The sequence below is a fragment of the Paralichthys olivaceus genome, chromosome 5, assembly GCF_024713975.1.
Source record: "Paralichthys olivaceus isolate ysfri-2021 chromosome 5, ASM2471397v2, whole genome shotgun sequence".
Classification (NCBI taxonomy): Eukaryota; Metazoa; Chordata; class Actinopteri; order Pleuronectiformes; family Paralichthyidae; genus Paralichthys; species Paralichthys olivaceus.
The window spans coordinates 22896733-22912410 of NC_091097.1; the positions used below are offsets into that span (position 1 = coordinate 22896733).

At 42.2% G+C, this 15678-nt stretch overlaps 16 non-coding genes and 8 pseudogenes across 16 annotated transcripts; all 24 read left to right on the forward strand.

Moving 5' to 3' along the window:
* The first annotated feature begins 206 nt into the window (after positions 1-206).
* On the forward strand, positions 207-325 carry LOC138410111 (5S ribosomal RNA). Its single transcript, XR_011242907.1, has one exon. It is a non-coding gene; the product is annotated as a 5S ribosomal RNA (ribosomal RNA).
* Positions 326-815: 490 nt separating this feature from the next.
* On the forward strand, positions 816-934 carry LOC138408019 (5S ribosomal RNA). Its single transcript, XR_011241337.1, has one exon. It is a non-coding gene; the product is annotated as a 5S ribosomal RNA (ribosomal RNA).
* Positions 935-1424: 490 nt separating this feature from the next.
* Positions 1425-1543, forward strand: LOC138408727 (5S ribosomal RNA). The gene has a single exon (XR_011242045.1). It is a non-coding gene; the product is annotated as a 5S ribosomal RNA (ribosomal RNA).
* Positions 1544-2033: 490 nt separating this feature from the next.
* Positions 2034-2152, forward strand: LOC138410112 (5S ribosomal RNA). Its single transcript, XR_011242908.1, has one exon. It is a non-coding gene; the product is annotated as a 5S ribosomal RNA (ribosomal RNA).
* Positions 2153-2642: 490 nt separating this feature from the next.
* On the forward strand, positions 2643-2761 carry LOC138408020 (5S ribosomal RNA). The gene has a single exon (XR_011241338.1). It is a non-coding gene; the product is annotated as a 5S ribosomal RNA (ribosomal RNA).
* Positions 2762-3251: 490 nt separating this feature from the next.
* LOC138408728 (5S ribosomal RNA) lies at positions 3252-3370 on the forward strand. Its single transcript, XR_011242046.1, has one exon. It is a non-coding gene; the product is annotated as a 5S ribosomal RNA (ribosomal RNA).
* Positions 3371-3860: 490 nt separating this feature from the next.
* Positions 3861-3979, forward strand: LOC138410152 (5S ribosomal RNA). The gene has a single exon (XR_011242948.1). It is a non-coding gene; the product is annotated as a 5S ribosomal RNA (ribosomal RNA).
* A 489-nt stretch (positions 3980-4468) lies between these two features.
* On the forward strand, positions 4469-4587 carry LOC138408290 (5S ribosomal RNA). Its single transcript, XR_011241609.1, has one exon. It is a non-coding gene; the product is annotated as a 5S ribosomal RNA (ribosomal RNA).
* Positions 4588-5077: 490 nt separating this feature from the next.
* LOC138408021 (5S ribosomal RNA) lies at positions 5078-5196 on the forward strand. The gene has a single exon (XR_011241339.1). It is a non-coding gene; the product is annotated as a 5S ribosomal RNA (ribosomal RNA).
* A 490-nt stretch (positions 5197-5686) lies between these two features.
* LOC138408474 (5S ribosomal RNA) lies at positions 5687-5805 on the forward strand. The gene has a single exon (XR_011241793.1). It is a non-coding gene; the product is annotated as a 5S ribosomal RNA (ribosomal RNA).
* Positions 5806-6289: 484 nt separating this feature from the next.
* LOC138409805 (5S ribosomal RNA) lies at positions 6290-6398 on the forward strand (annotated as a pseudogene).
* A 490-nt stretch (positions 6399-6888) lies between these two features.
* Positions 6889-7007, forward strand: LOC138408729 (5S ribosomal RNA). The gene has a single exon (XR_011242048.1). It is a non-coding gene; the product is annotated as a 5S ribosomal RNA (ribosomal RNA).
* Positions 7008-7497: 490 nt separating this feature from the next.
* LOC138409867 (5S ribosomal RNA) lies at positions 7498-7606 on the forward strand (annotated as a pseudogene).
* A 490-nt stretch (positions 7607-8096) lies between these two features.
* LOC138409791 (5S ribosomal RNA) lies at positions 8097-8205 on the forward strand (annotated as a pseudogene).
* Positions 8206-8695: 490 nt separating this feature from the next.
* On the forward strand, positions 8696-8814 carry LOC138408684 (5S ribosomal RNA). Its single transcript, XR_011242003.1, has one exon. It is a non-coding gene; the product is annotated as a 5S ribosomal RNA (ribosomal RNA).
* A 483-nt stretch (positions 8815-9297) lies between these two features.
* LOC138409807 (5S ribosomal RNA) lies at positions 9298-9406 on the forward strand (annotated as a pseudogene).
* A 490-nt stretch (positions 9407-9896) lies between these two features.
* Positions 9897-10005, forward strand: LOC138409866 (5S ribosomal RNA; annotated as a pseudogene).
* Positions 10006-10495: 490 nt separating this feature from the next.
* On the forward strand, positions 10496-10604 carry LOC138409899 (5S ribosomal RNA; annotated as a pseudogene).
* A 490-nt stretch (positions 10605-11094) lies between these two features.
* On the forward strand, positions 11095-11203 carry LOC138409900 (5S ribosomal RNA; annotated as a pseudogene).
* Positions 11204-11693: 490 nt separating this feature from the next.
* On the forward strand, positions 11694-11812 carry LOC138408171 (5S ribosomal RNA). The gene has a single exon (XR_011241489.1). It is a non-coding gene; the product is annotated as a 5S ribosomal RNA (ribosomal RNA).
* A 490-nt stretch (positions 11813-12302) lies between these two features.
* Positions 12303-12421, forward strand: LOC138408165 (5S ribosomal RNA). Its single transcript, XR_011241483.1, has one exon. It is a non-coding gene; the product is annotated as a 5S ribosomal RNA (ribosomal RNA).
* Positions 12422-12911: 490 nt separating this feature from the next.
* On the forward strand, positions 12912-13030 carry LOC138410153 (5S ribosomal RNA). The gene has a single exon (XR_011242949.1). It is a non-coding gene; the product is annotated as a 5S ribosomal RNA (ribosomal RNA).
* A 483-nt stretch (positions 13031-13513) lies between these two features.
* Positions 13514-13622, forward strand: LOC138409722 (5S ribosomal RNA; annotated as a pseudogene).
* A 483-nt stretch (positions 13623-14105) lies between these two features.
* On the forward strand, positions 14106-14224 carry LOC138408163 (5S ribosomal RNA). The gene has a single exon (XR_011241481.1). It is a non-coding gene; the product is annotated as a 5S ribosomal RNA (ribosomal RNA).
* Positions 14225-15678: the final 1454 nt, after the last annotated feature.

Consider the following 15678-nt stretch of genomic DNA (forward strand, 5'->3'; position numbering starts at 1 on the left):
AATATTGCTGAAGGTCATTTTTGAAAATTGTAATGATTTTTTTCTTGCAACGATATGACAAAATTGCACCTTGAGATTGATTTTGGAACAATTGACCCTCCCGCCCACCCACACCTCAAGATTCTATGGTTGCAAAGCAACAGAAGAACCATTGATGATGGTGATGATTCACATGTATAAAGGAGGTATTGTGGGTGGAGTTAATCGCTTACGGCCATACCACCCTGAACACGCCCGATCTCGTCTGATCTCGGAAGCTAAGCAGGGTCGGGCCTGGTTAGTACTTGGATGGGAGACCGCCTGGGAATACCAGGTGCTGTAAGCTTTTTAGACTTTTCTTTGCAGAGGGCGCTGTTGCTGCTGCTTCAGAGGAGACACCTCTTGGAAAGAGCAGGAAAGACTGTTCATCAAAGGAAAAAAGAATATGGAACCCTCACATCATCACTGAAAGGTGAGAGTGAGCATTCATCAGATTTGTTTCTAATCAAAACACTACTTTATTCGTGTTTTATGAACATATCATTTTCAAATTGTCTTATTTGGAGAGAGCGATGAGAGAGCAGGGAGTTTACTCTGCATCAGGGAAACAACTGGATATGAAACACTGACAATATTGCTGAAGGTCACTTTTGAAAATTGTAATGATTTTTTTCTTGCAACGATATGACAAAATTACACCTTGAGATTGATTTTGGAACAATTGACCCCCCCGCCCACCCACACCTCAAGATGCTATGGTTGCAAAGCAACAGAAGAACCATTGATGATGGTGATGATTCACATGTATAAAGGAGGTATTGTGGGTGGAGTTAATCGCTTACGGCCATACCACCCTGAACACGCCCGATCTCGTCCGATCTCGGAAGCTAAGCAGGGTCGGGCCTGGTTAGTACTTGAATGGGAGACCGCCTGGGAATACCAGGTGCTGTAAGCTTTTTAGACTTTTCTTTGCAGAGGGCGCTGTTGCTCCTGCTTCAGAGGAGACACCTCTTGGAAAGAGCAGGAAAGACTGTTCATCAAAGGAAAAAAGAATATGGAACCCTCACATCATCACTGAAAGGTGAAAGTGAGCATTCATCAGATTTGTTTCTAATCAAAACACTACTTTATTCATGTTTTATTAACATATCATTTTCAAATTGTCTTATTTGGAGAGAGCGATGAAAGAGCAGGGAGTTTACTCTGCATCAGGGAAACAACTGGATATGAAACACTGACAATATTGCTGAAGGTCATTTTTGAAAATTGTAATGATTTTTTTCTTGCAACGATATGACAAAATTGCACCTTGAGATTGATTTTGGAACAATTGACCCTCCCGCCCACCCACACCTCAAGATGCTATGGTTGCAAAGCAACAGAAGAACCATTGATGATGGTGATGATTCACATGTATAAAGGAGGTATTGTGGGTGGAGTTAATCGCTTAGGGCCATACCACCCTGAACACGCCCGATCTCGTCCGATCTCGGAAGCTAAGCAGGGTCGGGCCTGGTTAGTACTTGAATGGGAGACCGCCTGGGAATACCAGGTGCTGTAAGCTTTTTAGACTTTTCTTTGCAGAGTGCGCTGTTGCTGCTGCTTCAGAGGAGACACCTCTTGGAAAGAGCAGGAAAGACTGTTCATCAAAGGAAAAAAGAATATGGAACCCTCACATCATCACTGAAAGGTGAAAGTGAGCATTCATCAGATTTGTTTCTAATCAAAACACTACTTTATTCATGTTTTATTAACATATCATTTTCAAATTGTCTTATTTGGAGAGAGCGATGAAAGAGCAGGGAGTTTCCTCTGCATCAGGGAAACAACTGGATATGAAACACTGACAATATTGCTGAAGGTCATTTTTGAAAATTGTAATGATTTTTTTCTTGCAACGATATGACAAAATTGCACCTTGAGATTGATTTTGGAACAATTGACCCTCCCGCCCACCCACACCTCAAGATTCTATGGTTGCAAAGCAACAGAAGAACCATTGATGATGGTGATGATTCACATGTATAAAGGAGGTATTGTGGGTGGAGTTAATCGCTTACGGCCATACCACCCTGAACACGCCCGATCTCGTCTGATCTCGGAAGCTAAGCAGGGTCGGGCCTGGTTAGTACTTGGATGGGAGACCGCCTGGGAATACCAGGTGCTGTAAGCTTTTTAGACTTTTCTTTGCAGAGGGCGCTGTTGCTGCTGCTTCAGAGGAGACACCTCTTGGAAAGAGCAGGAAAGACTGTTCATCAAAGGAAAAAAGAATATGGAACCCTCACATCATCACTGAAAGGTGAGAGTGAGCATTCATCAGATTTGTTTCTAATCAAAACACTACTTTATTCGTGTTTTATGAACATATCATTTTCAAATTGTCTTATTTGGAGAGAGCGATGAGAGAGCAGGGAGTTTACTCTGCATCAGGGAAACAACTGGATATGAAACACTGACAATATTGCTGAAGGTCACTTTTGAAAATTGTAATGATTTTTTTCTTGCAACGATATGACAAAATTACACCTTGAGATTGATTTTGGAACAATTGACCCCCCCGCCCACCCACACCTCAAGATGCTATGGTTGCAAAGCAACAGAAGAACCATTGATGATGGTGATGATTCACATGTATAAAGGAGGTATTGTGGGTGGAGTTAATCGCTTACGGCCATACCACCCTGAACACGCCCGATCTCGTCCGATCTCGGAAGCTAAGCAGGGTCGGGCCTGGTTAGTACTTGAATGGGAGACCGCCTGGGAATACCAGGTGCTGTAAGCTTTTTAGACTTTTCTTTGCAGAGGGCGCTGTTGCTCCTGCTTCAGAGGAGACACCTCTTGGAAAGAGCAGGAAAGACTGTTCATCAAAGGAAAAAAGAATATGGAACCCTCACATCATCACTGAAAGGTGAAAGTGAGCATTCATCAGATTTGTTTCTAATCAAAACACTACTTTATTCATGTTTTATTAACATATCATTTTCAAATTGTCTTATTTGGAGAGAGCGATGAAAGAGCAGGGAGTTTACTCTGCATCAGGGAAACAACTGGATATGAAACACTGACAATATTGCTGAAGGTCATTTTTGAAAATTGTAATGATTTTTTTCTTGCAACGATATGACAAAATTGCACCTTGAGATTGATTTTGGAACAATTGACCCTCCCGCCCACCCACACCTCAAGATGCTATGGTTGCAAAGCAACAGAAGAACCATTGATGATGGTGATGATTCACATGTATAAAGGAGGTATTGTGGGTGGAGTTAATCGCTTAGGGCCATACCACCCTGAACACGCCCGATCTCGTCCGATCTCGGAAGCTAAGCAGGGTCGGGCCTGGTTAGTACTTGAATGGGAGACCGCCTGGGAATACCAGGTGCTGTAAGCTTTTTAGACTTTTCTTTGCAGAGTGCGCTGTTGCTGCTGCTTCAGAGGAGACACCTCTTGGAAAGAGCAGGAAAGACTGTTCATCAAAGGAAAAAAGAATATGGAACCCTCACATCATCACTGAAAGGTGAAAGTGAGCATTCATCAGATTTGTTTCTAATCAAAACACTACTTTATTCATGTTTTATTAACATATCATTTTCAAATTGTCTTATTTGGAGAGAGCGATGAAAGAGCAGGGAGTTTCCTCTGCATCAGGGAAACAACTGGATATGAAACACTGACAATATTGCTGAAGGTCATTTTTGAAAATTGTAATGATTTTTTTCTTGCAACGATATGACAAAATTGCACCTTGAGATTGATTTTGGAACAATTGACCCTCCCGCCCACCCACACCTCAAGATGCTATGGTTGCAAAGCAACAGAAGAACCATTGATGATGGTGATGATTCACATGTATAAAGGAGGTATTGTGGGTGGAGTTAATGGCTTACGGCCATACCACCCTGAACACGCCCGATCTCGTCCGATCTCGGAAGTTAAGCAGGGTGGGGCCTGGTTAGTACTTGAATGGGAGACCGCCTGGGAATACCAGGTGCTGTAAGCTTTTTAGAATTTCTTTGCAGAGGGCGCTGTTGCTGCTGCTTCAGAGGAGACACCTCTTGGAAAGAGCAGGAAAGACTGTTCATCAGAGGAAAAAAGAATATGGAACCCTCACATCATCACTGAAAGGTGAGAGTGAGCATTCATCAGATTTGTTTCTAATCAAAACACTACTTTATTCATGTTTTATTAACATATCATTTTCAAATTGTCTTATTTGGAGAGAGCGATGAAAGAGCAGGGAGTTTACTCTGCATCAGGGAAACAACTGGATATGAAACACTGACAATATTGCTGAAGGTCATTTTTGAAAATTGTAATGATTTTTTTCTTGCAACGATATGACAAAATTGCACCTTGAGATTGATTTTGGAACAATTGACCCCCCCGCCCACCCACACCTCAAGATTCTATGGTTGCAAAGCAACAGAAGAACCATTGATGATGATGATGATTCACATGTATAAAGGAGGTATTGTGGGTGGAGTTAATGGCTTACGGCCATACCACCCTGAACACGCCCGATCTCGTCCGATCTCGGAAGCTAAGCAGGGTCGGGCCTGGTTAGTACTTGGATGGGAGACCGCCTGGGAATACCAGGTGCTGTAAGCTTTTTAGACTTTTCTTTGCAGAGGGCGCTGTTGCTGCTGCTTCAGAGGAGACACCTCTTGGAAAGAGCAGGAAAGACTGTTCATCAAAGGAAAAAAGAATATGGAACCCTCACATCATCACTGAAAGGTGAGAGTGAGCATTCATCAGATTTGTTTCTAATCAAAACACTACTTTATTCATGTTTTATTAACATATCATTTTCAAATTGTCTTATTTGGAGAGAGCGATGAGAGAGCAGGGAGTTTACTCTGCATCAGGGAAACAACTGGATATGAAACACTGACAATATTGCTGAAGGTCACTTTTGAAAATTGTAATGATTTTTTTCTTGCAACGATATGACAAAATTACACCTTGAGATTGATTTTGGAACAATTGACCCCCCCGCCCACCCACACCTCAAGATGCTATGGTTGCAAAGCAACAGAAGAACCATTGATGATGGTGATGATTCACATGTATAAAGGAGGTATTGTGGGTGGAGTTAATCGCTTACGGCCATACCACCCTGAACACGCCCGATCTCGTCCGATCTCGGAAGCTAAGCAGGGTCGGGCCTGGTTAGTACTTGAATGGGAGACCGCCTGGGAATACCAGGTGCTGTAAGCTTTTTAGACTTTTCTTTGCAGAGGGCGCTGTTGCTGCTGCTTCAGAGGAGACACCTCTTGGAAAGAGCAGGAAAGACTGTTCATCAAAGGAAAAAAGAATATGGAACCCTCACATCATCACTGAAAGGTGAAAGTGAGCATTCATCAGATTTGTTTCTAATCAAAACACTACTTTATTCATGTTTTGTTAACATATCATTTTCAAATTGTCTTATTTGGAGAGAGCGATGAGAGAGCAGGGAGTTTACTCTGCATCAGGGAAACAACTGGATATGAAACACTGACAATATTGCTGAAGGTCATTTTTGAAAATTGTAATGATTTTTTTCTTGCAACGATATGACAAAATTGCACCTTGAGATTGATTTTGGAACAATTGACCCTCCCGCCCACCCACACTTCAAGATGCTATGGTTGCAAAGCAACAGAAGAACCATTGATGATGGTGATGATTCACATGTATAAAGGAGGTATTGTGGGTGGAGTTAATGGCTTACGGCCATACCACCCTGAACACGCCCGATCTCGTCCGATCTCGGAAGTTAAGCAGGGTGGGGCCTGGTTAGTACTTGAATGGGAGACTGCCTGGGAATACCAGGTGCTGTAAGCTTTTTAGACTTTTCTTTGCAGAGGGCGCTGTTGCTGCTGCTTCAGAGGAGACACCTCTTGGAAAGAGCAGGATAGACTGTTCATCAAAGGAAAAAAGAATATGGAACCCTCACATCATCGGTGAGAGTGAGCATTCATCAGATTTGTTTCTAATCAAAACACTACTTTATTCATGTTTTATTAACATATCATTTTCAAATTGTCTTATTTGGAGAGAGCGATGAAAGAGCAGGGAGTTTACTCTGCATCAGGGAAACAACTGGATATGAAACACTGACAATATTGCTGAAGGTCATTTTTGAAAATTGTAATGATTTTTTTCTTGCAACGATATGACAAAATTGCACCTTGAGATTGATTTTTGAACTATTGACCCCCCCAACCCGCCCACACATCAAGATGCTACGGTTGCAAAGCAACAGAAGAACCATTGATGATGGTGATGATTCACATGTATAAAGGAGGTATTGTGGGTGGAGTTAATCGCTTATGGCCATACCACCCTGAACACGTCTGATCTCGGAAGCTAAGCAGGGTCGGGCCTGGTTAGTACTTGGATGGGAGACCGCCTGGGAATACCAGGTGCTGTAAGCTTTTTAGACTTTTCTTTGCAGAGGGCGCTGTTGCTCCTGCTTCAGAGGAGACACCTCTTGGAAAGAGCAGGAAAGACTGTTCATCAAAGGAAAAAAGAATATGGAACCCTCACATCATCACTGAAAGGTGAAAGTGAGCATTCATCAGATTTGTTTCTAATCAAAACACTACTTTATTCATGTTTTATTAACATATCATTTTCAAATTGTCTTATTTGGAGAGAGCGATGAAAGAGCAAGGAGTTTACTCTGCATCAGGGAAACAACTGGATATGAAACACTGACAATATTGCTGAAGGTCATTTTTGAAAATTGTAATGATTTTTTTCTTGCAACGATATGACAAAATTGCACCTTGAGATTGATTTTGGAACAATTGACCCCCCCGCCCACCCACACCTCAAGATTCTATGGTTGCAAAGCAACAGAAGAACCATTGATGATGATGATGATTCACATGTATAAAGGAGGTATTGTGGGTGGAGTTAATCGCTTAGGGCCATACCACCCTGAACACGCCCGATCTCGTCCGATCTCGGAAGCTAAGCAGGGTCGGGCCTGGTTAGTACTTGAATGGGAGACCGCCTGGGAATACCAGGTGCTGTAAGCTTTTTAGACTTTTCTTTGCAGAGTGCGCTGTTGCTGCTGCTTCAGAGGAGACACCTCTTGGAAAGAGCAGGAAAGACTGTTCATCAAAGGAAAAAAGAATATGGAACCCTCACATCATCACTGAAAGGTGAAAGTGAGCATTCATCAGATTTGTTTCTAATCAAAACACTACTTTATTCATGTTTTATTAACATATCATTTTCAAATTGTCTTATTTGGAGAGAGCGATGAAAGAGCAGGGAGTTTCCTCTGCATCAGGGAAACAACTGGATATGAAACACTGACAATATTGCTGAAGGTCATTTTTGAAAATTGTAATGATTTTTTTCTTGCAACGATATGACAAAATTGCACCTTGAGATTGATTTTGGAACAATTGACCCTCCCGCCCACCCACACCTCAAGATGCTATGGTTGCAAAGCAACAGAAGAACCATTGATGATGGTGATGATTCACATGTATAAAGGAGGTATTGTGGGTGGAGTTAATCGCTTATGGCCATACCACCCTGAACACGTCTGATCTCGGAAGCTAAGCAGGGTCGGGCCTGGTTAGTACTTGGATGGGAGACCGCCTGGGAATACCAGGTGCTGTAAGTTTTTTAGACTTTTCTTTGCAGAGGGCGCTGTTGCTCCTGCTTCAGAGGAGACACCTCTTGGAAAGAGCAGGAAAGACTGTTCATCAAAGGAAAAAAGAATATGGAACCCTCACATCATCACTGAAAGGTGAAAGTGAGCATTCATCAGATTTGTTTCTAATCAAAACACTACTTTATTCATGTTTTATTAACATATCATTTTCAAATTGTCTTATTTGGAGAGAGCGATGAAAGAGCAAGGAGTTTACTCTGCATCAGGGAAACAACTGGATATGAAACACTGACAATATTGCTGAAGGTCATTTTTGAAAATTGTAATGATTTTTTTCTTGCAACGATATGACAAAATTGCACCTTGAGATTGATTTTGGAACAATTGACCCCCCCGCCCACCCACACCTCAAGATTCTATGGTTGCAAAGCAACAGAAGAACCATTGATGATGATGATGATTCACATGTATAAAGGAGGTATTGTGGGTGGAGTTAATCGCTTACGGCCATACCACCCTCAACACGTCCGATCTCGGAAGCTAAGCAGGGTCGGGCCTGGTTAGTACTTGGATGGGAGACCGCCTGGGAATACCAGGTGCTGTAAGCTTTTTAGACTTTTCTTTGCAGAGGGCGCTGTTGCTCCTGCTTCAGAGGAGACACCTCTTGGAAAGAGCAGGAAAGACTGTTCATCAAAGGAAAAAAGAATATGGAACCCTCACATCATCACTGAAAGGTGAAAGTGAGCATTCATCAGATTTGTTTCTAATCAAAACACTACTTTATTCATGTTTTATTAACATATCATTTTCAAATTGTCTTATTTGGAGAGAGCGATGAAAGAGCAAGGAGTTTACTCTGCATCAGGGAAACAACTGGATATGAAACACTGACAATATTGCTGAAGGTCATTTTTGAAAATTGTAATGATTTTTTTCTTGCAACGATATGACAAAATTGCACCTTGAGATTGATTTTGGAACAATTGACCCCCCCGCCCACCCACACCTCAAGATTCTATGGTTGCAAAGCAACAGAAGAACCATTGATGATGATGATGATTCACATGTATAAAGGAGGTATTGTGGGTGGAGTTAATCGCTAACGGCCATACCACCCTGAACACGCCCGATCTCGTCCGATCTCGGAAGCTAAGCAGGGTCGGGCCTGGTTAGTACTTGGATGGGAGACCGCCTGGGAATACCAGGTGCTGTAATCTTTTTAGACTTTTCTTTGCAGAGGGCGCTGTTGCTGCTGCTTCAGAGGAGACACCTCTTGGAAAGAGCAGGAAAGACTGTTCATCAAAGAAAAAAAGAATATGGAACCCTCACATCATCGGTGAGAGTGAGCATTCATCAGATTTGTTTCTAATCAAAACACTACTTTATTCATGTTTTATTAACATATCATTTTCAAATTGTCTTATTTGGAGAGAGCGATGAAAGAGCAGGGAGTTTCCTCTGCATCAGGGAAACAACTGGATATGAAACACTGACAATATTGCTGAAGGTCATTTTTGAAAATTGTAATGATTTTTTTCTTGCAACGATATGACAAAATTGCACCTTGAGATTGATTTTGGAACAATTGACCCTCCCGCCCACCCACACCTCAAGATGCTATGGTTGCAAAGCAACAGAAGAACCATTGATGATGGTGATGATTCACATGTATAAAGGAGGTATTGTGGGTGGAGTTAATCGCTTATGGCCATACCACCCTGAACACGTCTGATCTCGGAAGCTAAGCAGGGTCGGGCCTGGTTAGTACTTGGATGGGAGACCGCCTGGGAATACCAGGTGCTGTAAGCTTTTTAGACTTTTCTTTGCAGAGGGCGCTGTTGCTCCTGCTTCAGAGGAGACACCTCTTGGAAAGAGCAGGAAAGACTGTTCATCAAAGGAAAAAAGAATATGGAACCCTCACATCATCACTGAAAGGTGAAAGTGAGCATTCATCAGATTTGTTTCTAATCAAAACACTACTTTATTCATGTTTTATTAACATATCATTTTCAAATTGTCTTATTTGGAGAGAGCGATGAAAGAGCAGGGAGTTTACTCTGCATCAGGGAAACAACTGGATATGAAACACTGACAATATTGCTGAAGGTCATTTTTGAAAATTGTAATGATTTTTTTCTTGCAACGATATGACAAAATTGCACCTTGAGATTGATTTTGGAACAATTGACCCTCCCGCCCACCCACACCTCAAGATGCTATGGTTGCAAAGCAACAGAAGAACCATTGATGATGGTGATGATTCACATGTATAAAGGAGGTATTGTGGGTGGAGTTAATCGCTTAGGGCCATACCACCCTGAACACGTCTGATCTCGGAAGCTAAGCAGGGTCGGGCCTGGTTAGTACTTGGATGGGAGACCGCCTGGGAATACCAGGTGCTGTAAGCTTTTTAGACTTTTCTTTGCAGAGGGCGCTGTTGCTCCTGCTTCAGAGGAGACACCTCTTGGAAAGAGCAGGAAAGACTGTTCATCAAAGGAAAAAAGAATATGGAACCCTCACATCATCACTGAAAGGTGAAAGTGAGCATTCATCAGATTTGTTTCTAATCAAAACACTACTTTATTCATGTTTTATTAACATATCATTTTCAAATTGTCTTATTTGGAGAGAGCGATGAAAGAGCAAGGAGTTTACTCTGCATCAGGGAAACAACTGGATATGAAACACTGACAATATTGCTGAAGGTCATTTTTGAAAATTGTAATGATTTTTTTCTTGCAACGATATGACAAAATTGCACCTTGAGATTGATTTTGGAACAATTGACCCCCCCGCCCACCCACACCTCAAGATTCTATGGTTGCAAAGCAACAGAAGAACCATTGATGATGATGATGATTCACATGTATAAAGGAGGTATTGTGGGTGGAGTTAATCGCTTACGGCCATACCACCCTCAACACGTCCGATCTCGGAAGCTAAGCAGGATCGGGCCTGGTTAGTACTTGGATGGGAGACCGCCTGGGAATACCAGGTGCTGTAAGCTTTTAAGACTTTTCTTTGCATAGGGCGCTGTTGCTGCTGCTTCAGAGGAGACACCTCTTGGAAAGAGCAGGAAAGACTGTTCATCAAAGGAAAAAAGAATATGGAACCCTCACATCATCACTGAAAGGTGAAAGTGAGCATTCATCAGATTTGTTTCTAATCAAAACACTACTTTATTCATGTTTTATTAACATATCATTTTCAAATTGTCTTATTTGGAGAGAGCGATGAAAGAGCAAGGAGTTTACTCTGCATCAGGGAAACAACTGGATATGAAACACTGACAATATTGCTGAAGGTCATTTTTGAAAATTGTAATGATTTTTTTCTTGCAACGATATGACAAAATTGCACCTTGAGATTGATTTTGGAACAATTGACCCCCCCGCCCACCCACACCTCAAGATTCTATGGTTGCAAAGCAACAGAAGAACCATTGATGATGATGATGATTCACATGTATAAAGGAGGTATTGTGGGTGGAGTTAATCGCTTACGGCCATACCACCCTCAACACGTCCGATCTCGGAAGCTAAGCAGGATCGGGCCTGGTTAGTACTTGGATGGGAGACCGCCTGGGAATACCAGGTGCTGTAAGCTTTTAAGACTTTTCTTTGCATAGGGCGCTGTTGCTGCTGCTTCAGAGGAGACACCTCTTGGAAAGAGCAGGAAAGACTGTTCATCAAAGGAAAAAAGAATATGGAACCCTCACATCATCACTGTAAGGTGAGAGTGAGCATTCATCAGATTTGTTTCTAATCAAAACACTACTTTATTCATGTTTTATTAACATATCATTTTCAAATTGTCTTATTTGGAGAGAGCGATGAAAGAGCAGGGAGTTTACTCTGCATCAGGGAAACAACTGGATATGAAACACTGACAATATTGCTGAAGGTCATTTTTGAAAATTGTAATGATTTTTTTCTTGCAACGATATGACAAAATTGCACCTTGAGATTGATTTTGGAACAATTGACCCCCCCGCCCACCCACACCTCAAGATTCTATGGTTGCAAAGCAACAGAAGAACCATTGATGATGATGATGATTCACATGTATAAAGGAGGTATTGTGGGTGGAGTTAATGGCTTACGGCCATACCACCCTGAACACGCCCGATCTCGTCCGATCTCGGAAGCTAAGCAGGGTCGGGCCTGGTTAGTACTTGGATGGGAGACCGCCTGGGAATACCAGGTGCTGTAATCTTTTTAGACTTTTCTTTGCAGAGGGCGCTGTTGCTCCTGCTTCAGAGGAGACACCTCTTGGAAAGAGCAGGAAAGACTGTTCATCAAAGGAAAAAAGAATATGGAAACCTCACATCATCACTGAAAGGTGAGAGTGAGCATTCATCAGATTTGTTTCTAATCAAAACACTACTTTATTCATGTTTTATTAACATATCATTTTCAAATTGTCTTATTTGGAGAGAGCGATGAAAGAGCAGGAAGTTTACTCTGCATCAGGGAAACAAGTGGATATGAAACCCTGACAATATTGCTGAAGGTCATTTTTGAAAATTGTAATGATTTTTTTCTTGCAACGATATGACAAAATTGCACCTTGAGATTGATTTTGGAACAATTGACCCTCCCGCCCACCCACACCTCAAGATTCTATGGTTGCAAAGCAACAGAAGAACCATTGATGATGGTGATGATTCACATGTATAAAGGAGGTATTGTGGGTGGAGTTAATCGCTTACGGCCATACCACCCTGCACACGCCCGATCTCGTCTGATCTCGGAAGCTAAGCAGGGTCGGGCCTGGTTAGTACTTGGATGGGAGACCGCCTGGGAATACCAGGTGCTGTAAGCTTTTTAGACTTTTCTTTGCAGAGGGCGCTGTTGCTGCTGCTTCAGAGGAGACACCTCTTGGAAAGAGCAGGAAAGACTGTTCATCAAAGGAAAAAAGAATATGGAACCCTCACATCATCACTGAAAGGTGAAAGTGAGCATTCATCAGATTTGTTTCTAATCAAAACACTACTTTATTCATGTTTTGTTAACATATCATTTTCAAATTGTCTTATTTGGAGAGAGCGATGAGAGAGCAGGGACTTTACTCTGCATCAGGGAAACAACTGGATATGAAACACTGACAATATTGCTGAAGGTCATTTTTGAAAATTGTAATGATTTTTTTCTTGCAACGATATGACAAAATTGCACCTTGAGATTGATTTTGGAACAATTGACCCTCCCGCCCACCCACACTTCAAGATGCTATGGTTGCAAAGCAACAGAAGAACCATTGATGATGGTGATGATTCACATGTATAAAGGAGGTATTGTGGGTGGAGTTAATGGCTTACGGCCATACCACCCTGAACACGCCCGATCTCGTCCGATCTCGGAAGTTAAGCAGGGTGGGGCCTGGTTAGTACTTGAATGGGAGACCGCCTGGGAATACCAGGTGCTGTAAGCTTTTTAGACTTTTCTTTGCAGAGGGCGCTGTTGCTGCTGCTTCAGAGGAGACACCTCTTGGAAGGAGCAGGATAGACTGTTCATCAAAGGAAAAAAGAATATGGAACCCTCACATCATCGGTGAGAGTGAGCATTCATCAGATTTGTTTCTAATCAAAACACTACTTTATTCATGTTTTATTAACATATCATTTTCAAATTGTCTTATTTGGAGAGAGCGATGAAAGAGCAGGGAGTTTACTCTGCATCAGGGAAACAACTGGATATGAAACACTGACAATATTGCTGAAGGTCATTTTTGAAAATTGTAATGATTTTTTTCTTGCAACGATATGACAAAATTGCACCTTGAGATTGATTTTGGAACAATTGACCGCCCCGCCCACCCACACCTCAAGATTCTATGGTTGCAAAGCAACAGAAGAACCATTGATGATGGTGATGATTCACATGTATAAAGGAGGTATTGTGGGTGGAGATAATCGCTTACGGCCATACCACCCTGAACACGTCCGATCTCGGAAGCTAAGCAGGGTCGGGCCTGGTTAGTACTTCGATGGGAGACCGCTTGGGAATACCAGGTGCTGTAAGCTTTTAAGACTTTTCTTTGCATAGGGCGCTGTTGCTGCTGCTTCAGAGGAGACACCTCTTGGAAAGAGCAGGAAAGACTGTTCATCAAAGGAAAAAAGAATATGGAACCCTCACATCATCGGTGAGAGTGAGCATTCATCAGATTTGTTTCTAATCAAAACACTACTTTATTCATGTTTTATTAACATATCATTTTCAAATTGTCTTATTTGGAGAGAGCGATGAAAGAGCAGGAAGTTTACTCTGCATCAGGGAAACAACTGGATATGAAACCCTGACAATATTGCTGAAGGTCATTTTTGAAAATTGTAATGATTTTTTTCTTGCAACGATATGACAAAATTGCACCTTGAGATTGATTTTGGAACAATTGACCCTACCGCCCACCCACACCTCAAGATTCTATGGTTGCAAAGCAACAGAAGAACCATTGATGATGGTGATGATTCACATGTATAAAGGAGGTATTGTGGGTGGAGTTAATCGCTTACGGCCATACCACCCTGAACACGCCTGATCTCGTCTGATCTCGGAAGCTAAGCAGGGTTGGGCCTGGTTAGTACTTGGATGGGAGACCGCCTGGGAATACCAGGTGCTGTAAGCTTTTTAGACTTTTCTTTGCAGAGGGCGCTGTTGCTGCTGCTTCAGAGGAGACACCTCTTGGAAAGAGCAGGAAAGACTGTTCATCAAAGGAAAAAAGAATATGGAACCCTCACATCATCACTGAAAGGTGAGAGTGAGCATTCATCAGATTTGTTTCTAATCAAAACACTACTTTATTCATGTTTTATTAACATATCATTTTCAAATTGTCTTATTTGGAGAGAGCGATGAAAGAGCAGGAAGTTTACTCTGCATCAGGGAAACAACTGGATATGAAACCCTGACAATATTGCTGAAGGTCATTTTTGAAAATCTTAATGATTTTTTTCTTGCAACGATATGACAAAATTGCACCTTGAGATTGATTTTGGAACAATTGACCCTCCCGCCCACCCACACCTCAAGATTCTATGGTTGCAAAGCAACAGAAGAACCATTGATGATGGTGATGATTCACATGTATAAAGGAGGTATTGTGGGTGGAGTTAATCGCTTACGGCCATACCACCCTGAACACGCCTGATCACGTCTGATTGCGTTCAGGTGTGCAACCAGGCAGTGAAGGAGCAGAGAGAGCAGGTGGAGAGAGCAGGAGGAATTCTTTTTGTTTTTTTGTTTTGGGCTAGATTGAAAGTGAGTGAGAGTGTTTTTTTACTTTTTGTGTTCGATTTTATTCCCCCAGCAGCTTGCTGTTCGGGGGAACATCTCTTTTTTTGAGGGTGTGTGTGTTTTGAATGAGTGACGTCAAAGAGAGGAGAGAGCGAGTAGAGAGGAGTAGGACAGATCTCATGGCAACTGACAGCGGACCGGCAAGCACAACGACAAAGAATATGGAAAACGGCATGGAGCAGAGATCGCCTAAGAATACTGACCAGGGAAAGACCACGACCACCTGCAGGATCATTGACAACGGCAAGATGCAGCAACCGACAAAGAATGCCGACATTGGAAAGGAAACGACCACGAGAAGGATCACGGACAGCAGTAAAAGTACCTCGGAGCCTCTTCCAAGCACAGAAAAGAAATTTGAGAGGGCGCTTACCTTGGCGGTAGAGATCATTGGAGATGAGATGGTGACTATGATGGAACTTTTGAGTGAAGTTAAAAAAACGTGCGGGGTGGTGAATGGATGCCGTTTTACCACGCCCAAGAAATATGAAATAACAATGGACAATGTTGAAGGGAAGGATAAACTGTTAGATGGGATTAGAATAAAGAAGAGCACGATTTTTGCAAAAGAAATTAGAAATGACGAACTAGTGGTATCATTTCTAAACTTGCCGACGTACATTGTGGATCGTGTCATTCTTTTAAAACTTGCAGAATGGGGAGTTAAGGCAATCTCGCCAATCAAAAAAAGAATGTGGCCAGGAACGGACGTAGCCGATGGAACCAGGTTCTTGAAGGTCCGGTTCACTGAAACAGTGAAATCGTTACCCTACTCAACCAAGTTCG